Source organism: Diceros bicornis (assembly GCF_020826845.1).
Source record: "Diceros bicornis minor isolate mBicDic1 chromosome 20 unlocalized genomic scaffold, mDicBic1.mat.cur SUPER_20_unloc_1, whole genome shotgun sequence".
Lineage (NCBI taxonomy): Eukaryota > Metazoa > Chordata > Mammalia > Perissodactyla > Rhinocerotidae > Diceros > Diceros bicornis.
This window is the reverse complement of record NW_026690883.1, coordinates 212,302-237,067: the sequence shown is the minus strand read 5'-3', so window position 1 is coordinate 237,067 and position 24,766 is coordinate 212,302. Positions and strand designations below refer to the sequence as shown.

At 44.1% G+C, this 24,766-nt stretch overlaps 1 long non-coding RNA gene across 3 annotated transcripts; it reads right to left on the bottom strand.

Moving 5' to 3' along the window:
* Positions 1-20,550: 20,550 nt before the first annotated feature.
* LOC131401824 (uncharacterized) lies at positions 20,551-23,603 on the bottom strand. Of its 3 annotated transcripts, none has more exons than XR_009218017.1 (3): positions 23,531-23,603; positions 21,010-21,045; positions 20,551-20,645 (listed from the first exon to the last, which is right to left on the bottom strand). It is a non-coding gene; the product is annotated as an uncharacterized LOC131401824 (long non-coding RNA). The 3 variants fall into 3 exon arrangements; XR_009218015.1 differs by lacking the exon at positions 23,531-23,603 and adding an exon at positions 21,349-21,461; XR_009218016.1 differs by lacking the exon at positions 23,531-23,603 and adding an exon at positions 21,280-21,311.
* Positions 23,604-24,766: the final 1,163 nt, after the last annotated feature.

The following is a 24,766-nucleotide window of genomic DNA, read 5'->3' as shown; positions in this document are numbered from 1 at the left end:
TAGGCTGTTGGCTGCTCTCCCTCCTTGCCCATGTCATCTCCATCACTGTACACAAATACCCATCACCACCCTCCCCACAGCTCCTTGGGAGTGGATCCAGGCCCCAGCTTTGAGGAGACAGAGCTGAGGTCAGACCTCTTTTTTCCTACCAGTTATGTGTCCTGGAAAAGCTGCTGTGTCTCTCAAGATCTCCCCAGTCTCCCAAGCTGCACAATGAGGATTGGGCTAAAAACAGCTTCCTAGGGACCTCATCAGGTGTATATGTAATAATACGTACAACACCTGTGGGCTGGTGTCACATGTGTCTAATGCACACACTTAGAGATGGAGGAAGTACAAGGAGTAGGACATCACATAGAATACCAGTCAGAACTTCTCTAAGTCCCAGATGTGTGATCTTTGGTAAGTCACTGCTGCTCTGGGCCTCATTTTCAGGTCTGGATCCTGAAGGGGTTGAAATTAGAGGATATTCAGACATTGTGATCCACTGGCATTAACCCTTCCACGGTCCCCTGTTTTACTCAGAATCAGTCCCAAGAGGCTCATGTTGGCCTATGTGGTGGGAGCCTCCACAATGTTCCCAATGCTCCCTGCCTCCTGGAGTGCACATCCTTGTGTCACCACTAAGTGGTCAGTATCTGGCTTATGAACAACAGAACACAGCCAAGGTGATGGGATGTCACTTCCAAGTTTTAATTACAAAACCTCTGTCACTTCCCTATTACTGGCTTACTTAGGTTCCCTACTTACCTCCCTCCTTCTGTTTCCATCTCTCTCTCTCTCTCTCTCTCTCTCTCTCTCTCTCTCACTCGCTCTTACTCTCGCTCTCACTCTCTATCAAATCACCAGAACTGGGAGAGCAAGTGCTGATGTTTTCAGTTGCACTATGTAGAGGCTCCATAGGAGAGAACTGAGGGAGTGTCCAGCCAACAGACAGACAGGAGCTCAGACTCTCAGTCCAAATGGACCCTGACAAAACCCATGTGAGTGATCTTGGGTGGGAATCCTCCCCCATTTGAGCCCTGTTGAGACCACAGCCTCTTCTTCACAGAGACTTTGAGACAGAGGCACCCAGCTAAGCCATGCTTGATGCTTGGCTAACAGAAACTGTGAGATGTTAAATATTTGTACTTTATAGGTGGCAGGATTTGGAGTAATGTTGTCACAGAGGAACAGAAAGTAACAGTCTACCATGTCCCAGGATCCAGCCTGATCACCCTCCTCTCTCCACTCCTCTCTCTTCTCAGGCTCCCTCCAGCCACACTGGCCACATTTCTGACCTTTCCTGGTCAAACTCGCTTCTTCCTGTGAGTCTCTGCACGAGGGAGCCTTCTCCTTGACACACTAACTATTCCCAGACATAGGCAGGGGTGCTTACACGTGTCATTCTGGTCACAGCAAAGGTCTGAAATGCCTCAGGGCAGCCTTTCAGAAGCTCCTAGCACAGTCTCTACCATCACAGATCTCACATCCAGAAGAGCATTACATGATTTCCTCCTCCTTCCTCCCATTGAGATAAAATGAGTGCATGAGGAAGGGCAGTCTGTTTTGGCTGAAGAAAAGGCAACTCCCTCTGGTTATAGCAGGCACACGACTATCTCTTCCAGGCCAAATTTTTCCCACCACGAGTCCATTGTTTAAGGAAATCATCATTCCCTCTCTTTCATGGGTCTGGTTTCCCCAAGAACACAGTGAACCATCCCCTCTCCCTGTGCTGCATCACCATAAACCCACAGCCAGAAGATAAGCACCAGGTTAAAACACCACCAGATCCTGAATTCAGTCACTGCTGAGACCCTCCCATCAATGTTGTCATTCAATCGTGACTCCTGAGGACAGCTTTCCCCTGAGACCCACTCCCAGCCTGTCCTCAGCTTCTTATAGCAACACTGAGATTTCCTCAGAGTCCTCCCAACCTGGGCAAGAAACATTCTGAAATGTTCTCTTTATTAATTTTCAGGGACTGGGGACATAGGTAGATGTAATTTGAGTGTGTATGTGCAGTAGTTTCTACGCACGTATTCTGTTTTTCAGACAGATAAAATAGCGTGGCTACTCAATGCACCAAGAAAATGGATAACTGATCAAATTTTTTCATGATGTGAAGTCTTTAGAGAGTAAATGTCAGGGTTAAGAGCACAGACTATGGAGCTAACACCTCACGTCCAAATTCCATCTCAATCTCTTATTAGATATTTGTATTGACTGAGTTATTTACCTGATTGGTGCCTCAGTTTCTTCATCTCTCAGTTGGCAATAATGATCAGCATACCTATTTTGTAGGTTTATGGAGAGTATTAAAGGAGTTAATGTTTGAAAAATGCTTGGAACACCTAGTGTATTACCAGTGCTGTACCTATATATTAGAAATAAAATTTAGAAATTCTTCTGACACTGCCTGTGAGCCCCAGAGGGTGAGACTGTTGCCTGGATGTATGTAGAATGCACTCCATGACATACGATGAATAAATGAGTGAACAACATTGGCGAATGCATTACCAATGTCACCTATGTCACCCTACAGGCATTCCCAAGCCGAACCACACACAGACATTCCTGCTCTGTCCTGCATCACAGTTCTTGGAGGAATGACTGCAGTTTCTTGGACCCTGGGAACAGTGCCCACTAAAGGTTCTTTTCTGTCAGCAAGCACCAGTCTTTGTCCAATTGCTGCAGCTCACACGATCTGCGCTCTGATCCTTGTCTTCACTCGAGGGAGAAGTGCCATCCCCAGAGCTGGGCACACGCAGAGCCTGAGCCTTAGAGAAAATGATTCCCTGGCCCTGGGGCAGGTAGAAGAGCACAGGGACAGAGTGGGACTTGGAGAAAATCCTCCAGGTGTTGTCAGAAGGGATGGAGGCAGGGGATGTGTCAGCAAGGACTGGTCTGGTTGGTGGGCCTTGGTGGTTAAATAGTAGGGGGGCTGGGAAGTTTCATAGCTTCTAGCATAATACAATCAATATGACGGTCATGAAATCAGAATCAGCCTAATTAAGGCCAAATTAACCCAATGTCAGCTGTTCCCTGACTCTCTAATCCAGTAGTGACTTATAATAAGGGTATTCGTGTTCTATCATCTCCTTTTCATTGATTGGCTAGAGTAATTATTCTTTACATAGCCTGTCTATTTTTACATAGTAAAGAAAAAGTGAGTTTTAAAACAACCCTTCTTGGAAAAGTCTCCCTAACATATTGAATTAATAACAGAAGCCACGACAGGAAATTCACCACTTATTTTGAGCTTTAGTCTCTGGTTTTAGATCTTCCTAACTGGTAATTTACCTAGACTTCTGTCTTCTTTCTTGAGATTAGTCCACATAGGACTAAGTAAGAGTGCAACCTCATACCATGTGAGAAGTGGTGGGACTCTAGGAAGAGGTTTGTTTCATTCTATCAGTGTGCGTGTGTGCGTGTGTGTGTGTGTGTGTGTGTGTGTGTGTGTGTGTATGAGACTTTTTGCTGCATCTGGCAGTGTGGGCCAGTTTAGACTCCTTTTCTAGGGAAAAAATTTCCCTAATCACTTTCTCTGGACTTTCTTTTCACTGATGGCTTCACCAGCACTGTCCAATAGTAACATTAAACACTCTATATTATGGAATTTAAATATTTTTTAGTAGCCACATTTTAAAAAATGAAAACAAACAGGTGAAACTAATTTTAATAGTATATTTTAACCCACTATAACCAAGATATTATCAATGTGGGTGCAGTCTATACAAAACTTAATAATGAGAGAGTTTACATTTTTTTCCTGAGTTTCATAAATCTAGTGTGTACTTCCCACTTACAGTACAATCTCCATTTGTAAGTTGAGTTTTTTCAGACATACATTCTCTGCACTGAGATTTAATGTTCACAGTTGTCAAATAAGAGTCACTAGGAGTGGGGTGGATGATAATTTCACTACTGATTTAAGCTCTAAGGGAGCTATGAACACCAACTGGTCAATGGGTTAATCAAATGAATAGTCATATAGTATAGAAGAATGGTATGATTTGGGATTTAGAAAAAGACTGGGGACCGTGTGTCCTGACAGGGAGCTCCAAGGATTTTGTTGTTGAGAGTGACAAGGACAAAAAGAGAATAAAGTCATACACATAAGTGTCTAACAACATGGGGGGGAAGAAATGACCTGCCGTAGTCCTGAGTTTTGACCTCGTGGTTTTTTTTCTTGACCCAAATCTCTTTGATGATGTCCCAGGACACAGGTCAGATTAATCCCCACAGGGAGAGAGGGAGAGTAGAAGTACAAGGCATCTGACATAATTGTCCTGGGAAGGCAGGCTTCATTTACAACTCTGATCCACTTTCACAATTTATTTTTATAGGGTAAGAGGAAAAGAAGTATGATGGTCCAATCATCACAGAGGAAGTGAAATGATTGTGGAAAGCAATCTAAACCAAAGCCTGGTTTGAGCATCTCCATCCCTTTGAGGATGTCCAGTTACATATTCAAGAGGCCAGTTACTAGAATCACATTCTATCCTGGCAATGATGTCAGATGCCAGCAAAGGGAGGAAACCTTGGAGCAGCCCCAACTCTGCTGGCAGAAGAGACTGCAAGGTCTCCAGGCCTGCAGAGTACAGGAGAACTGTTAAGTGCTTTGGACCTTGCCAAAGCCCTGCACAACCTTGCACCTAGTAGCACAGGTGTATCCCTGTCAGGTGAGCTCGCAGGTGTTCTGAACTCCAGTCCCATGCCCACCCCTGCCTGGTCTTCAGATTCGGCATAGATGATCCCAGGAGCTGGTCTGTACATCCCACAGCTCCTTTGCAAACGTCTTCTGGTGACTGAGGAAGATATCAGGAAACAGGAAGGGAAAGTGAAGACGGCAAGAGACAGACTCGCGGTAGCACTGATGCAGACAGACTCGCTAGCCAGGCAGGGAGAGTGAGGGGCCAAGAAGGACATCCCGACAAACACGATGAAGAAAACAGAAGACGGCGCAGATGACATGGAGCTCACACTACTTTAATGCCTCTGCAAGGGTCCTGATGTCTTCTTGCTTTGAGCTCTTGAAACTTTAATATATACCAATAATTTTCTTTTCTTTGATTCCTTTGCATGACAGAGAAGATACAGACAGTGATCCTTCGGAGGTGAGAGATTGGGTTTCAGGTGAGGAGAGAAAGGAGATCTTTCCTTCTCATTTTGTTCTCTCATTTTCCTTTACTGAGTGTTATCTATTTGTATTTTAAGACCAAGAGTTATCACAATCAGGGGATTCCTTAGAGTTTTGCCCTCACAGTCACAGAGAAAACATACCTAGTCCAAATGGATTGTCCTTTTTGTGTAATATTGCAATAGATTCCAACATAATATATCACTAAAGAGCTGTTATATCTGTCTTCTCAAAAAAGACACCTACTTCTGGGTCTCTATTTTTCTGGTATTTGTTGCATGTTGAATCACAGTTGCATATAATGAAATATTGGATTGTCCCTTTTTTTAGATTTATATGTGTTGGAAATTTGATTCATGAAAATTGATATGCCATTGTGGTATGATGCTGTCAGGAGAACGACTGTTTTCAGCATCACAAGTCTCACAATAAGCCAGTGTGTTGGGATTTGTCTATTTGCCTGATCGAGTATGTTGCACTCTTCAAATCCTCTTTATCATTACTTACTTTTGTCCCACAGATTTATCAGTTTCTGAGAGCAATGTGTTAAACAATAATAGAGTATCTTAAAATTTATATCTTCCCTAAAAAATGAGTTATCTTTTAGCTAAATCTTCTCTCCTCTATTCTTCCATGTGGTAATCATCTGGAATTTTCATTCGAATGTGTTTTTAATTTCTTGTTTTAAAACTAATACTAAATTAGACAGACGTTTTTTTCCTTTCCTCATGACTCCTGTTATGTTTTCCTGGGTTCACATTTCTTCTTCCTGATGTACATTCTTTACAGGTTCTTTCACTGCAGGCCTGTGAGAGGTCAACTTTGAGTCTGTTTGTAAGTCAGAAAACGTCTTTCTTTCTTTGACACATAGTTTGAATAGGTGTTTAATTTAGCTTTGTAGTAATTTTTTTCCTTCTTTGTCAAGTTATTTAATATTTCTGAGCCTCCACATCTTTATTTTAAAATGGGAATAAATCTCTAAAATTGTGACTGTAACTGAGATAATACATGCAGAGCTTTCCAGTCATGTTGCTTAGAAGAAATTGGTCAATAACGATAACTATTATCAATCATTATAATGATATTATAATAATTAATATATAATAATATATTAATGTATAATAATAATTATACATTAATTTATAATTATAATGTACAGTATATAATGTATAATGTATGTGATGTATAATAATAATACATTAATATTATTAATCATTAGAATCTTCATAGTGTGCATTCTCGGAGAATCACTGCTTCAGATTGAGAATGTGAAGCTCACACACAAAAAGTCTGAGAGAGTGCCATGACTGTGACTTTAATTCTCAGCCCTTGGGTATCTTCAGCTGTGGTCATCTGCACAGTGTGTACAGATAATGTAATCTGTTCCCACAGACCCACTGCAGAACAACGCAGCCTGCCTCATGCCTGGAATGCTCTGGGCTGCTTTTTGGGGAGCCTCTGCTGTGAGGCTAGTTGGACTCTGTACAGAGAAAGATGGAAAAAGGCTCTTTCTTTTCCCTCAGATTTCTCCCACCGAGTATTATTCACTTTTACATCCAGAGCAGATACTCTCTTCCCAGAGCCTTGGTGTTTCTCTGGGATTCAGACTTCCCAGACACCTAGTCATTTCAGCTCCCAAGGCCCAAGGTGACTGCAGAGTCATGTCTCACCCATTCCTCCCATCTTGGTCTGTTTCCCGTCATGGAGGACCCATGAGTGGGGAGAGGAGCCATTGAGGGAGATTGATCTGGAAGTCCTGGTGAATCTGAGCTTCAGAGAATGAAGCAGAAAAGGGGAACCTGAGACTGCCAGGCCTTCAGTGGGTGAGGAATATGGAGGAACCGAGAGGGGTGTGATGGCTGCACAGAGTGAAGGGGAGGGATGTTCCAAATTTTCCTAAGAAGGGAAACCTTGCACTGAAGTGGGGATTCGATTTTACATGATGGCAACGTCTGTGCTGGTTTCACCAATTCTTGTGTCCCTGAGGGATGAACTGGTGTGACACCACAGGACAGAATTTGCAGTCACTTTCAGGACTTAAGGAATGTGAAACCTCTCAGCTTAGTCCCCTGTGAGCCAGTCAGGGGCCAAGTCTAGAAAGGCTCGGAGCCTGTGTCAGTCCAATGTGGTTTCGTTCTATTCCAGTCAAGCTCCTCTGGACCCCAGCTGGGAAAAAAGGACCTCAGATCTAGTCATATCTAGTTATCACAGCTTCTGTAGGTCGCCATGAGGCAGGTAATAGCCCAGGCATCGTCACTGGACCTCATAGTCGCCCTCCTTCTTCTGCTGGCAGACAGTGACTTGTGAGGTGAGGAGAGCACATCAGAATGTTCCAGTCAGCTTCCCAGTATGGGAGACTCCAGGGGAAGGAGATGCCAAAGCCACAGAGACCCGATGCCTCCTGTGTCTCCCTCTTCCTTTTTTCCACTTAATTTTCACCCTCAGTCTTTCTATTCCTTCCCTTTTCCCTCGTTCGGCTCTCTCTCCCTCTCTTTCCCCCACATGTTCTAGCTTAATTGAGGTATTAAAGACATACAGAAAACTGCATACATTCAAAGTGAACAATTTGATACATTTTGATTATAACTTATTGAACCATCACCACAATCAAGAAAAGGAATGCCCATCCTCCCCAAATTTCCTCATGCTCATTTTAATTCCTCCTTCCCTGCCATTTGCAAACACATTCTCATTCCCAGGCAATGAGTGATCTGGTATATATCTCTATAGATTTTCCTAAAATGTTTATAAATGGGATCATATACTATGTACTCATTTTTTACTGGCTTCTTTCACTCAGCATAATTATTTTGACATTTATGCTTGTTATTGCATGTACTATGAATTCATTCCTATCCCCAACCCTTCCCTGGCAGCACTGTGCACACACCCGAGCACTTCCCAGGTTGGTGTGAGAGCCAATAGTAATGCTGCATCCCCAAAAGTAGGAATGTGCCTTGGTGCAACTCTGGGAGGGGTTGGCGGGAGCCCTGGACCCGCACATGAATGCTTTCCTGGATGGTTGGAAAGCACACTGTGCCACTGCAGTCCCAATGATTGGCCAATGCTCAGAACCCATGAAGAAGCCCCAGCCACCAAGCACAGAGGCTGGCATGAGCATAAGGAAAGGCAGCAGCAGATATACACGCACATGCAAATGCTTTCCCAGGTGGCACAAATACCCATAGTAATGCTGCGGTCTCACAACTGTGTACGTGCCTCCATGTGGTGGCAGCTCTGAGCCCAGTGGGAATGCTTTCCCAGCGAGTGGAAACACCCACTGTACCCACACAACTTCCAGCATATGGGGTGGGATCAGAAACACAGCTCATGCTTCCCCCACAGCAGTAGCAGGTGGAATCTACGACCTGACACTACCACAAATACACAGGCAAAAGATTAGTTCATCAAACACCATAAGAAACTACAGTAACAATTCAGGGCAGAAGGAAATGACAAATCTCCAGAAACGAAACTTGAAGTCATAGAAATTTACAATCTAAATGACACAGTTCAAAATAACTGTCATAAAGAAACTCACAAAGTTACAAGAATGTTCAGATAGTTTGATGAACTCAGGAATAAAATTAATGAGGAAAAGGAATACTTCATCAAAGAGACTGAAGCTATTAAAAAAAAAGCTGAAAATCTGGATATGAAGAACATAATTAAAAAGATAAAAAAGAATCTAGACTCCTTAAAAAATAGAGCTGATATCATGGATGAAAGAATTAGTGATTTAGAGGATAGAAATATAGAAATTCTTCCAGCGGATGAGGAGAGAGAACTCTGATTTTTAAAAAAGGAAGGAATTCTTGTAGAAATATACGACTCAACTATAAAAGCAACATAAGAATTATACGTATTCCAAAGGGATAAGAGAGGCAGAAAGGAGGAGAGAGCTTGTTCAAAGAAATAATAACTGAGAACTTCCCAAACCTGAGGAAGAACCAGACTTACAAATACATGAAGCCAACAGAATAACTAGTAACATCAACGCTAAAAGACCTTCTCCAAGGCATATAATAGTAAAATTGGCAAAAGCCAATGACAAAGAAAAAATATTAAGGGAAGCAAGACAGAAGAAAATAACCTACAAAGGAACACCTATCAGGCTTTCAGCCTATTTCTTGGCAGAAACTTTACAGGCAAGGAAAGAATGGAATGATATATTAAAAATACTGAAAGACAAAAACTTTCAGCCAAGAATACTCTATCCAGTGAAACGATCCTTATGATACAATGGAGAAATAAAAGTTTTTCCAGATAAACAAAGGCTGAGGGAGTTCAATGCCACTAGATCTCCCATACAAGCAATGATCAAGAACGTCCTCATACCCGAAATAAAAAGAAGGCAAATGTCTACAAAGCTTTGAGCAAAGAGATAAATAGACAGACAAAATCAGAAAGCTACAGCTCTGTTTCATGACAGGGTAGCAAATAATTAATTATAACTTAAAAGAAGAAGGGAAGGAAAGCATCAAAAGTAACTGTAAACACTTCAACTTAGTCACAAACGCACAAAACAAAAATGAATAACTTGTGACAACAATAACTCAGAAGGAGAAGAGGAAAGGGATGGAACCTGCTTAGGCTAATGGAGATAAGAGGCTCTCAGAAGATGGACTATCTCATCTATGAGATCTTCATACAAACCTCACAGTAACCAGCAAACAAAAAATCAGAGCAGAGCCATAGATCATAAAAAAAGAGAAAACCTCCATGAAAACCCCCAAAGTGAAATGGTAGTCAGAAACATAAAAGAAGAGAAACAATGAAAATATAGATTAGGTGGGATTAAGCCCTCAAGTATCAATAATCACTCTAAATCTAAATCGATTGAATTCTCCAATCAACAGACACAGAGTGGTGGGGTGGATTAGAAAACAAGACCCAACAATACGCTGCCTCCAGGAAACACATCTCAGCTCTAAAAACAAACAGGCTCAGAATGAAGAGATGGGAGAAAATACTCCAATCAAATGGCAAATACAAGAAAGTAGGTGTTGCCATACTTATATCAGACAAAGCAGACTTCTAGATAAAAAAGACTATGAGAGACAAAGAGGGGCAGTATATAATGATAAAGGGGACTTTCCACCAAGAGGACATAACACTTATAAAAATATATGCACCTAACACAGCAGCACAAAAGAATATAAAGCAACCCTTAATAGACCCAAAGGGAGAAATTAACAGCAACACAATAATAGCAGGAGACCTGAACACCCCACTTACATCCAGGGATAGATCATGCAGAGGAAGGCAACAAGTCAATAGTGGAATTAAATGAAACATATGATCAGATGAACTTAATCGATATACATAGAGCATACCCTCCCAAAACAGCAGAATACACATTCTTCTTAAGTGCACATGGAACATTCTCAAAGATAGACCATATGTTGTTAAACAAGGCAAGCCTGAATAAATTTAAGATTGAAATCATATCAAGCTTCTTTTCTGACCACAATGCTATGACACTTGAAATCAACTACAAGAAAAAAGATGGGGGAGTCACAAATATGTGGAGACTAAAGAACACACGACTGAAGAACCATTGGATCAACGAACAAATCAAAGGAGAAATAAAAAAATACCTGAAGACAAATGAAAATGAAAAGACAACAAAACAACTCTTATGGGATGCAGCAAAAGCAGTTCTAAGAAGGAAATTCATAGCAATACAAGCATACCTCAACAAACAAGAAAAATATCAAATAAGTAACCTTAAACTACACCTAATAGAACCAGAAAATGAAGAACAAATGAAGCCCAAAGTCAGCAGAATGAGGGAAATAATAAAAATTAGAGCAGAAATAAATGAAATAGAGACTAAAAAAACAGTAGAAAGGATCAATGAAACAAAGAGATGGTTCTTTGAGAAGACTGAAACAAAATTGACAGACCCTTAGCCAGACTCACTAAGAAAAAAAGAGAGAAGGCTCAAAGACATAAAATTAGAAATGAAAGAGGAGAAATTACAACAGATACCATAGAAATCCAAAGGACAATAAGAGAATACACTGAACAACTTATATGCCACCAAATTGGATAACCTAAAAGAAATAGATAAATTCTTAGATTCACACAACCTCCCAAAACTGAATCAAGAAGAAATAGAGAAAATGAACAGACAAATCACATGTAAAGAGAACGAAATAGTTATCAAAAACCTCCCAAATAACAAAAGTCCAGGACCAGATGTCTTCTCTGGAGAATTCTACCAAATATTCAAACAAAATATAATACCCATGTTTCTCAAACTATTCCAAACAGTTGAAGAAGATGGAACACTTCCTAATTCATTCTATGAGGCCAACATCACCATGACAGCAAAAGCAGGCAAGGATAGCACAAAGAAGGAATATTACAGGCCAATATCGCTGATGAACACAGATGCAAAAATCCTCAACTAAATATCAGCAAATTGAACACAGCAATATATTAAAAGGATCATATACCATGATCAAGTGGAATTTATACCAGGGATGCAGGGATGTTTCAACATCCACAAATGAATCAATGTGATACACCACATTAACAAAATGAGGAATAAAAATCACATGATCCTCTCCACAGATGCAGAGAAAGGATTTGACAAGATCCAACATCCATTTATGATAAAAACTCTCAATAAAATGGGTATAGAAGGAACGTACCTCAACACAATAAAGGCCCTATATCACAAACCCACAGTCAACATCATACTTAATGGTGAAAAACTTAAAGCCATTCCTCTGAGAACAGGAAGAAGACAAATGTGCCCACTCTCGCCACTCCCATTCAACAGTACTGGAGGTTTTGGCCAGAGCAATTAGGCTGGAAAAAGAAATAAAAGGAATCCAAATTGGAAAGGAAGAAATGAAATTCTTGCTGTTTGCAGATGACATGATTGTAAATATAGAAAACCCTAAACAATCCATCAGAAAACTATTAGAAATAATCAACAACTACAGCAAAGTTGCAGCGTACAAAATCAACTTACAAAAATCAGTTGCATTTCTATACTCTAATAATGAACTAACAACTAACAGAAAGAGAACTCAAGAATACAATCCCATTTACAATTGCAACAAAAAGAAAAAAGTGTCTAGGGATAAATTTAACCAAAGAGGTTAAAGACCTATACAATGAAAACTATAAGACATTATTGAAAGAAATCAGTGATGACCTGAAGTAATGGGAAGATATTCCATGCACATGGATTGGAAAAATAAACACAGTTAAAATGTCCATATTACCTAAAGTAATCTACAGATTCAATGCAATCCCAATCAGAATCCCAATGACATTCTTCATAGAAATAGAACACAGAATCCTAAAATGTATATGGAATAACAAAAGACCTTGAACAGGCAAAGCAATCCTGAGAAGAAAGAACAAAGCAGGAGGCATCACAATCCTAACTTGAAAATATATTACACAGCTATACTAATCAAAATGGCATGGTGCTGGCACAAAAGCAGACTCATAGATCAATGGAACAGAACTGAAAGCCCAGAAAGAAAACCACACATCTGTGGTCAGTTAATCTCTGACAAAGGAGCCAAGATCATACAATGGAGAAAGGAACGTCTCTTCAATAAATGCTGTTGGGAAAACTGGACAGCCACATGCAAAAGAATGAAAGTAGATAATTATCTTCCACCATACACAAAAATTAACTCAAAATGGATAAAAGACTTGACTCTAACACTTGAAACCATAAAACTCCTAGAAGAAAATATACGCAGTACAGTCTTTGACATCGGTCTTAGCAGCATCTTTTCCAATACGATGTCTACTCAGGCAAGGGAAAGAAAAGAAAAAATATACAAATGGGACTACATGAGACTAAAAGGCTTCTGCAAGGCAAAGGAAATGATGAAATAAACTAAAAGACAGGGCCGGCCCCGTGGCTTAGTGGTTAAGTGCACGCGAACATCTACTGGCGGCCCAGGTTCGGATCCCGGACGCGCACAGACGTACCGCTTGTCCAGCCATGCTGAGGCCGTGTCCCACATACAGCAACTAGAAGGATGTGCAACTACGACATACAACTATAAACTGGGACTTTGGGGGGAAAAAAAAGGAGGAGGATTGGCAATAGATGTTAGCTTAGAGCCGGTCTTCCTCAGAAAAAAAGAGAAGGATTAGCACAGATGTTAGCTCAGGGCTGATCTTCCTCACACACACACACACAAAAAACGAAAAGACAACCCACCAACTGGGAGAAAATATTTGCAAATCATATATCTGACAAGGGGTTAATCTCCAAAATATATAAACAACTCATACAACCCAACAACAAAAAAACAGATAATCCAGTCTAAAAATGGGCAGAGGATATGAACAGGCATTTTTCAAAAGAAGATATACAGAAGGCCAACAGACACATGAAAAGATGTATAACATCACTAACTATTAGGAATATTCAAATCAAAACTACAATGAGAGATCACCTTACACCTGTCAGAATGGCTATAACTTCCAAGACAAAAAATAACAAATGTTGGAGAGGATAAGGAGAAAAGGGCACCCTCACACACTGCTGGTGGGAATGCAAACTGGTGCAGCCACCAGGGAAAACAGTATGGAGATTTCTCAAAAAATTAAAAATAGAAATATCATACCTTCCAGCTATCCCACTACTGGATATTTATCCAAAGAAACTGAAATCAACAATTCAAAGAGATTTATGCACCCCTGTGTTCACTGTGGCATTATTCACAATAGCCAAGACATGGAAGCAATCCAAGTGCCCTGCTACAGACGAACAGATAAAGAAGATGTGGTATGTATTATATACAATGGAATACTACTCAGCCAGAAAAAAAAAAGACAAGATCGTCCTGTTTGCAACAACCTGGATGGACCTTGAGGGTATAATGATAAACGAAATAAGCCAGACAAAGACAAATAGCATTATTTCACTCATATGTAGAAGATAAACATATCCAGGGATAAAGAGAACAGATTAGTGGTTACCAGAGGGGAAGGGGGCTGGGTGTTGAGTGAAAGAGTTAAAGGGGCACATATGCATGGTGATGGATAAAAGTTAGACTACCGCTGGCAAGCACGATGCAGTCTATACAGAAATTCACAAATAATAATGAACACCCGAAATTACACAATGTTAAAACCCTTTATAATTTCAATAGAATAATTAAAATAGAAAAAAAATAATTCATTCCTCTTTATGGTTGCATAGTATCCCACTGTGGGGATATACCACACTTTGTGTATCCGTTCACCAGTAGATGGACATTTGGGTTGTTTTCCATTTTTATCTACTATAAATAGCTTGTTATCAACATGTGTGTACAAGTCTGTGTATAGACATATGTGTTTATTTCCCTTGGATGGATTCCTAGGAGAGGAATGGCTGGGTAGACGTATGTAATTTTTAAAGACGCATCCAAGCTATTTTTCACCAGCACTCGATGAGAGTTTCAGTGACTTGACATCTTCAACAACACTTGCTATAGTCAGTCTTTTTAATTTTAGCCACTCTTAAGTGTGGTGGAATCTCATGATGACTGTCACTTACATTTCTCCAATGACTCATGTGGTGAAGGAGAAGGCAAGCCAGGCACAGACTGGGAGAAAACATCTGCAAAACATATCCCTAGAAAAGGACGGGTATTTATAATATATAAAGAGCTCTTACAACCCAATAGTAAGAAGACAAGCAACACGTCATGTCTTACCAAGACAGAGCAGATCAGGCCTGTGATGAGCACCAGGAGTCCCGCCAAGCAAATGAGGATGAGGGCCCAGAAGAGGAGGTCTGGGGAGACATGTGGTGGGGTAAGCCACATCCTGTCATCACCCCAGGGCTCCTGGTGACCCCACTGTGCCTCAACCCTCCTTGACAAGGGTTGGCCAACTTTCCTCATCATCCAAGACCCTGTGCGCATGGTTCTCTTCGATGAGGCACAGCATGAAGATACTCGCCCCCTACCATGGGCTGGGGCTTCCTGCAGGTTTACCAGGCTTCTCAGTCAAGGCATCATCTCTGTTGGGAGAATATTCTGGAAGTGAATGAAATGGAGAGTGCATGTGAGTGTGTTTCACTCTTTTTAATAAAACTTTTTAGACACAGAAAAATAAAGGGAACAGTCTCATAAACATCCATCATCTAGATTTAACAATGTATATTCCATCTAATTAAAACAATATTGCATCAATGTATAAATTATTAACATTTGCCACCCTTGATTCATCCCATGTTTTCAATGAAATATTAAAGTCAAGTAGACATCATGATGTTTCACCCCATTTTAGTTTCCATCTCTAAAAAGTGAGCATACTTTGCTACAAATACAAGACCATTATCACAGAACAAAAATGTAATAAACTAAAACAAATTCCTACCTCTGGGCACAGAGGACTGAATTTGGGCTGGACTTTCTTATGACAGCCGGGGGCAGAATGGGTCATCACAGTTGGCAAGCCTATGGGATCTCTCTAAATTTGTAAAATCCAACTCAAAAGTGTTCTTCCGTGCCTAGAAACACATCATCCCCTTCTCCTTTATCTATTTGCTTAATATTCATTTTCTAGGATTAACCTACAATGTAATTTCCTGCAGGAAGTCTTCTCTGATTTCCACCTGCAAGTATGAGTTTGTTCACATCAAATAATTGATAAGCTTCAATTCTCTATTCTTGTTATTCCCAGCTACAACATAAACTCCAGGAGGGTAGGACACACAGCACCCAGTGGGCAGGGGGGAGGGGTGAAGGTCCCCCTACTTGTACCTCTACCTAGACAACATCTTAGAGGTGTGCTGTCTGATATGGAGCAGCAACAAGTCTCTTTTTGAATTAAAATTAATTTTAGTTAAATAAAATAAAAATTCTAGTACCTCAGTAACATTAAAAGTCAGTAACAATAAAGACCAGTCACAATACCATCCTTCGAGTACTCAACAGCCACATGCGGCTGTGCACTGGAGAGCACAGATATAGAACATTCCACCACTGCAGAAAGTTCTAGCGCATTGGTGATCATCTAGAGTGGGACTTGGCAAACTATAGCCTGTGGATCAGAAACTACATCCACCCCCAAACCTGTGAGTCTGCTTCACACACAGCTGGAGGCCCTCACTGACCATCTGATCCAGTTGCTGTCAGTGCAGAGATAAGGAAACAAAAGTCCAGAGAGGGGAGGTGACTAGCTTTAGGTCACAGAGCTGTCTAGGAGAAGGTGAGTGCCTCCTATATTACACTGGTTTCCTTTTCTCTCTCAATGGTGGGTAAAGACTAGGGGACTACGCCACCTCCTGCCAGCCTGAGAAAGTTCAATGCTCTCTAAGCCCCAGGCATCCAGAGTCCCCGGAAAGGCCTCACTTTCTTTCCCAATGACCAGGGAGCCTTATCATCCCCAAGGATACTCTTCCTGTCCAGGGTCAAGTTCTGCAGTTGGGTCCATTCTGGGTCAGGCGCAGGAATTCCTCATAGATGGCAACTCTGTCCAGTCTCTGTGTCAAGGTGGCAAGGTACACAGGGAGTCTGCTCCAGTGTGGTTACTGTGGGTGTCAGACCTCGAAGGGCACAAGGGATGAATAAGGGTGTCTAGAATTCTACCCTGATTCTAGATTCCCTGCGTCAGGGTCCTGTCCAAGAGAACTTTCTGCAATAATGTAAACATTTGTCTGCACTACCATATACACTCATTATTAGCCCCATGTTGTTATCAAGCACTTAAAATGTGGCTAGTGTATGTGAGTGAGGAACTGAATTTCTCACATAATTTCATTTAAAGTAATTAATTTATAAATAAATAACTACAGGGAGAACATTTTTGAAACTTTGGAGTAAGGACTTCTGGAAATGCATAAAAACAATGAGAACACTGGTAAAAATGGTCAAAATCAACTTTTCAGAAGTCTAGAAATTAATCAATGGCTTGTAAGAATCTGAGGAGGGTTTAGTGAAGAAACATGGTGGAATCTTGATAAAGGGAGCCAACTTGTGGCACTATAACTTGCACTGTCCCATCCTGCTCTCACAATATCCTCCATAACTTTGAAAACCGTCATTCTCAGAACTATAGTGGCTGAGACATCCAGCAGCCCAGCAGCCATAATGGGTTTGGAGCTCTGAAAAGACCCATCCCCACCGAACTGTCACTAGCTGACCTGCCTGGCATCTCCCTGAAAAAGCCCCATGTTCAGGGCTTGTCGTTACTTGACTCAGAGCTTGCCCAGGGAGGAAAGTCCGTCCCCAGGGCACTTGCTAAAAACAATCAGGGCTAATTGTTTTCTATTGTAGTTGCCTGAGGGAGTGATACCAGCTGAGGCAGGCAAGAGGTGAGCCAAAATCTTAGAAGAAAAATTGGGAGAATGAGATGTCCACAGGGGCCTTTGAAAAGCTCCAGTGTATTTGCGGGCATCTAGAAGGCCACAAGGGCTCAGGGCTGTGGCACGCCCAAGAAAGACTTGAGAACATCTTAATCTCTCACCTCTAGTTGAAGGGTTGGCTTAATATCTGAAAACTTGATTATGTAATACACCATATTAATAGAATAAGGGCCAATACCACGCAATCTCAACCACATATACAGAAAAGAATTTCACAAAATACAACGCCCTTCATGTCAAAAAAAGTAAACACTCAACAAATTAGGAATAGAAAAAAACTTTCCCAACCTACAAACAGCATCGATGAAAAACCCACGGCTAACACCATATTCAATGGTGAAAGACTGAAAATTTCCCCCTAAGACCAGGGACAAGACAATGATGTCTTCCCTTATCTCGTATGTTAATCACAGGTACTAGAGGTTCTAATGAGGGCAATTAGGCAAGAAAAAGCAATAAAAGAAACCCAGATTGGAAGGGAAGAGGTAAAACTATTTGTTTTGCAGATGAGAAGATATTGTATATAGAAAAACCTAAAAAATACACTCCTCCCCACACACAATATGTGAACCGTATCGCAATAGGTGTATAAAAAATTTAAATTGCCCCATGTGGTTAGCGGCTCCACTATTGGAGAGCACAGTTAGACTGCTGATATTTGTTGAAAGTCTCCAGAAGAGGAGGAGGAGCAGGGTGCTGGAGGTTGGTGGCACCAAATGTTAATGCTTTTCTCATCCCCCAAAAACCTATGGAAGGAGATGTTAGGATTAGCTGACAAGGATGTGGGGCAGAATGGACACGATTTAAGTGACTTCCAGATCAATGATATGTCACGGGAGCTCAGAGTCATCAGCCACCATCTCAGCCAATGCTTCCAATCTAGTCAACCTACATCAAGTAGGTGACCAGGCAGGAGTGGAATATGTCTCAAAGCTGGCTGCCTCTGTAGAGCTTGGTGACCTAGAACAAACACGAGGGAGAGTGGGTGAGATGAAGGTCTCCTGGGGACACAGGGGGCCACTGGAGCCAGTGAAAGATCACAGACCTTGGGGCAAGGGAGACCTGACTTCAAATCCTGGCTCTGCCCCTAGCTCACTGTGTGACCTTAGGCACAATACTCCCCTTTCTGAGCTTCAGTTTACCCCTGTGAGAAATGGGGAAGGCAGCTAGGACATCACCTCTGGACACTGAGAGAGCCCAGACATGCAGGGAAAGTGAAGGGTTGAAACAATCACATAACAGATGTAAGTCAGATGGAGGAATGACGGTGCCCTCAGGGCAAGGAGAGACGGGAGAGGGAGACCCCACCTGGTCCTGGGTGTCTCTCAGCAGGGCGGTGTACTCCGAGGATGTGAGCTCCGAGTTGCTGAGGTTCCAGCTGATGATGCGGAAATGTAGCTGGTGCTCTCTCTTGATGGATAAACTCTGGGCTGCAGAGCCTGGAGCCACCGAGAGGAAGAGCAGACAGGTGGAGACACTCAGCTCCCAGCACAGAGGCATGGTGGCCCACGGGGTCAGGGTGGTGGGTGCAGACAGCGTCCACACAGGTGGCTGCCCCATCCTTCTCAGGCCTGGGGAGAGAGGGATGTGGGGACTCTAGAGAGAGGTCCTGAAACCTCTGGGGTTGGGGGCCAGAACAGGAAGGAGGAAATGGGAGGACAGTGTGGAGAGAGAGAGGGGTGGTCACAAAAGTGGTCATTAGGGGCAAATGCTCAGGGGAGGGTCTCACTTGAGGGAGACCAGTCAGCAACTTGAGTAGAAGGGACCCAGGCTGCTCTTCTTGAACAATGATCCAGCTGGGGAGGAAGTAGGAGGAGGAGGAGCAGGAGGGACAGGGGTTGGAGGAGGGGCTGGGTGGGATTTAACCCACCAGGAGCTGTTGGGACCAGGGTCTCACCAGGCTCTGCAGGACCCTCTCAGTGAAGTTGAACGTGGCCTAATCGTTGCTCATGTCTGATGAATACCGGAGGGTGGAGATGGTGACGTTGACTGTGAGGGTCTTCAGGTTGTGCCCCAAAGCCGCAAGACGAGAGGGAGAGTGATGGCCATCTCTAAAAGCTGGCCTGAGACTAGACCAGAGTCCTGCACTCATTGTAATCTGTCGTCTTCTGTCCCAGTGGCACCATCACCCACCCGTGTGGTCACCCAAGTCAGAACCAGCATATCTGCTCAGCTCCTCCTCCCTCCCAGTAACACCCATTCACCTTGCACACTTGTCCTCACATACACTCTCTCTCTCCATTCCTGTCCTAGCTCAGGTCTTAACTTCCTTCACCCGGACCAACACCCCAGCAGGCTCACTGGATGCTCTGTCTAAAGGATGTTCTACATGGACTACTAGAAGAATCTTTCTGAAATGAATACCTCACTAGGGCCACCACTGCTCTAGTACCACCCATGGCTCCCTATGGCCTTCAGTGTTTAGTTCAACCTTCTTGACCTGGCACTCAAGGCTCTACTCAATCTGGCTCCTGCTCACCTTTCAGTCTCATTTTATCCATCTACTGCGGGTTAAACATTATGTTTCATGCAACCCAAATTCGTTTTAATTCTCCCCATACGGCATGTTGTTTCGGGCCGGAGCCTTTGCTCATGGAATCCTCTGTGCCAGGAAAACCCTTCGTCCTCTATTTGCCAGGGTCCCTCCTACTCATTCTTAAAGACTTCATTCTGGTGAAACTTTCTCTAGCAAGCTCCTCCCCTCCAAATTATGCCAGGTGCCTCTCCCCGAAATATTCCACATTGTATTATAATGGTGTGTTAATTTCACAAGACTAGGGGCTCTCTGAGGGCTGGCCTTAGACTAAATCGTTGGTATAATCTTTGTGATCAGCATGATTGCCCTAAAACCAGAATTTCACACCCTGGATTCCCAGCTCCTGGATCACAACTGGCTCATGGGGAGTGGGGCCAGAGAGCTTCTCTTGGGAAGGAAAAGGGGCCCCCAGACACCTGTGGTGGCTTCTGGTGGCACAGGTGATGATCAAGTATGCAGGGACGTGGTGGCCGGCTCGGGAGCTGTGGAGAGGGCTGTCAGCAGGGAGGGACAGAGTGGGAGGAGCCCCGAGGCTCACCCGGGCTCCAGCACTGGCTGTCTCAGGACCACCATTCACAGGTGAAGCATAAATGAGAGTGAGGGGATGGGTGACTGTGTGAGTAGAGGGATGAGCAAGCCTGTGGATGAGAGGAGCCCGAGAGAGAGATAGGTGAACAAGAGTGACTGAACTCGGAGGAGAGACAGATAGGCAGAAAAATGGGCAGATGGATAGGATACCTGGAAAAGGAGGACCAAGGGCGGCGCTTTAGCAGAATTAAAGTGAAAACCACGTGGGGTCAGAATGTGGTGGAGAACATGTCTGTGTCTAAGGCTTTCTCACACTGGGCTGGGACTCTCCACCAGAACCCGGGAGGGAGAGAAGGGATGAATTAGGGCCCTTCCAGGTCCTTCCCTCACCAAGGACAGCAGGTGAAGGAGAACAAGTGCTCCCAAACTCCAAATGCAGATGGGACCCAGGAGATCAGGGCCAGGAATACTCACTGTTGGTAGTCGGGGCCACGGCTCCATAGGTGTAATCTGTGGAGAGAAGGCGAGAGGAGCTGAGCAAGAGTTGGAGTGAACATAAAGAATTAAGGGAGAGGAAGGATGTAGGGACCTTTGTGGGAAAAGCAGAGGGGAAAGCAGCGGGGACGAGTGGAGGGGTGTTCAAGGGGAAGGCAATGAGATGGAAGGTGGCTGGACCCAGTGATCACACAGTGATGAGAAGACTGAACCCAGACCAGGAGGATAGAGAGATGGATCATAGCTCACTTTAGAGCAACGGAGGGAACACAGAACTCTGACTGGGAGAGACAGTGTGGCTGTAGCACAGCCCCTCACCACTGACGTAGAGGCTGTCCCAGTCCAGGGTGAAGGAGCCCAGGTGGGTGACGCGCTGAGTCTCATGGCTCAGCTCCCAGTAGAGTCACTCTCTGTCCAGCCCGGGACATGCTGGGGTCAGAGTGGACGGTGCACATGATGTCCACCCCAGTGGCTGCCCCACCCTTCTCAAGCCTGGGGGAGGAAGATCATGGGGATGTGGAATACTGAGCAGGGTCGTTCTGGGTGTGGAAAGCGAGAGAGGGGAAGGGAGGAGGGTAATGGAGATGCTGAAGGGGCTGCTCTGATGCCTGGAGGGGCTCTCCTAGGTGTCTCCCGTGTGAGACAACCCCCTCACAAGTAAGGCCTGACTTCTTTTAGGATGTGGAGGAGGGGCCTGTGAGTGGCAAAGAGGGGTGAACACACAGACCTGGGTGAGGGGGCGCCTGCAGGTCTGCACGGACAACAGTGAGAACAGTCAGTGCCCTGTGCCATCTGACACATGCAGGCAAGAAAGTACCGTTATGTTCTCTCGGTTCTACACTCCAAGGTCTTTTCTTTCTACTTCTTTCCTACTCCACAGCCATCACCCAGGCCTAGGGAACAATCATCTTATTCTTAATCTTATTGCCAGCACCTCCCATCTTGCCTATTAAGTCTTCATTCTTAACCATGAAGTCCATTTTAACCCACATGCTTAGACCAAACGATAATCACATCATCCTTCTACTCGCATCTCTCCAGAGGGTTCCCACTGGTCTTAGAACAGAGTCCCAGTCACCCTTGATCTGGTCCTGCCTGTCCCCCCTCGCCGGTGTGGCTCACACCCCTACCCCTGTGTTGACTCGGCTCAGCCATCCTTCTTCTCAGTTCATGGACACACCAGGCTCTCTGCTTCAGGGGTGTCCTCATGCGGGTCCCTCTGCCTGAAACGTTTTCTTGAACACACTCCCACACCCTCACTCCAGTCTAACCCTCCGACCAGCTAAATCCAGTCCCAACTCCAGCTCTCAAGCTAAATATCAGCCCTTCTCAAGAGGGCTTCTCTGCCCCCTCAGGTTGATTCCCCTTGTGCCAAACTCCCACATCACTCTCATCATTAACTTTTCAAAATCCAAATTCCCAAATACAATATAAATTCCATGGAGGTGGGACAAGGTCTCTCTGGTTCTCCAGGTCCCCATGCATGTGGCCCAGGGCCTGGCTCATGAGATGAGGAACCATCCCGGTTTGTCTAGGACTGTCCTGGTTTGAACACTAAACGTCCTGTGTCTTGGAAAACCCCACTGTCCTGAATAAACGAGGATGGTTGGTCACCATTAATTATACACTCAGAGACTATCTATTGCATGACAAGCACACATTCCCCTCAAGAACATCACAGGAAAGCTAGAATGAAAAAGGCACACACACATACACACACAATTAGAAGAGGTCAACAACTAAATACAAAATTACTTAACAAGATTCTCTGCAACATGAATCACCAGACCGTTATTTCAGAAAAGTTTCAAGAAACAAAGTTAATTCCCTTTACAAGGCAAGGTGGAGAGGACAGTCTTTTTGGAGACTAGCGCCCATCCCTTCAATCTACAGTGTTGCTTAGTACTCCTCCAAATGATTTGGAATGTCATAAAGAAAAAAATGCTCAAAATGAATCTGGTTACTGGCAAATTCAATTTTAAATTTGTTATTAATACAAAGAAGTTCCAATCATTTTTTTCCCTGAATGCTCCTTTATTTCAAATTTATGTGGAGGATTTATAGGACTTTAGAAATCAAATTGAATGGGTCTAAGGAATGTTGCTGAGTATCGCTGCTAATATTTCATGGGATGTCTTCTAATACTACATACACACGCAAAACATTTCTGTAGTTATATTATATATAAATCCTGACTTTTGAGTATTATGCAATGCAAGTAAATCTATATTTTCTACTATAATACACATTTGCAGTTATTTAGGTTTGTTTCATATGTTTTTATTTGCATATAACTGTACTTACTGAAATATTTACCACACAGAACCACACACAGTTTACCATCTTTCCATCCATCAAACATCAATAATTTTTCTCAAGATACCTTCACTCTCAGTGACTCCAGGTGGTGACAACCCGAGCCCAGGAAAGCTCACTAGCAGGTCTTCTGCACAGCGGAGGCTGCCGGAACCTGTTGGTACCAGGTCCACAGGGTACTCACCTGGTCACACAGAAATCCATGGATCAGAGAGGACAGGTGGCCCCTGAGCCTGGTTTCACCTCAAACTTGAGGTCCACGGATGCTTTTCGTGTCTGAGGGGGGAAAAAAAGTGCAAACAAGCTTTTGAGGCCTTTTATAGGGTGTTGGATGGAAAGGCCAACCCCATTCACTTTTCTTTTTTTGTATTTACTGATTTAACTGTAAGTGTTGGCTGTGGCTGGATTTTCCCGATTCCTATCCAGCCGTCTGCTGCTCCCCGAGATGGGAGAAAGCAGCTTCGTGCTGTGTGCACTTGAGTCACTCAACTCACTTGGCTGGACAGAGACTTTTTGGTGACTCTGGACCCTTTAAACAAGCTTGTCATTTAGGGACCCTGTAAGGGACTCGCTGACTTGTCAACAATTTCCACACTTCATTCAGGGCTCGGGAGATTTTCAGGCCCTGGAGCAGGTTTCCCAACCTCGGCACAACTGACATTTGGGTCCGGATAATTCTCTGTTAAGCCGTCCTGGGCCCTGGAGGACGCTGAGCAGCATTCCTGCCTCTCCCTCTAGATGCCAGGAGCGCCCCCATTAGTAACAACCCAAACATTGCCTCCAGAAGCGGCTAAAGCCCCCTGGGGACAAAATCACACGGAGGACGGTGACGGGGACTCTGAGGAGGGGACGGTGGCGCCCGGAGCCAGGAGGAAGAGCAGCCTCGGGGGCCCTAGCGAACAGCCCTGGGGAAACGGGGCTCCGGGGGGACGGAGGGACGCCAGGCCCTGACAGGGCTGCCCGCCGCCCAGGCCCCTCCCTGGACCGCGACCGGAGCCGGGACCGCCCGCCGCTTACCGCGCCCCGCCCCTGAGGGCGAACATCCACGGGAATGCGGTCCGCGCCGAGAAGACGGAACACACCGCACAGAACGCCCGCTCCATCCATGCCGCCGCCCGCGCTTCCGGTTCCGGTCTCGGGTGGGCGTTCGGGGAGGACGAACGTTTGGGGGCTGCGGGTTGAGGTGGCGGGCGGGGCGAGGCCGTGCACCCCAGCCTCACAGGAGGTGTCTAGTTTCTAGAGTGAGTGAGAAGCTGGAAAGCGGGCTGGGTCACCACCAGGGACAGGGACAAAATCTAGGGGCGGGGCTGTGTGCGGGAACCAGTTCTAGGGGCGGGCTGTGGGCGGGACAAGGCTGTGAGTGACAGCAGGCCGGGGAGGCAGTTTTATGGGCGGGAACAAGGGTGCAGGCAGGGCAATG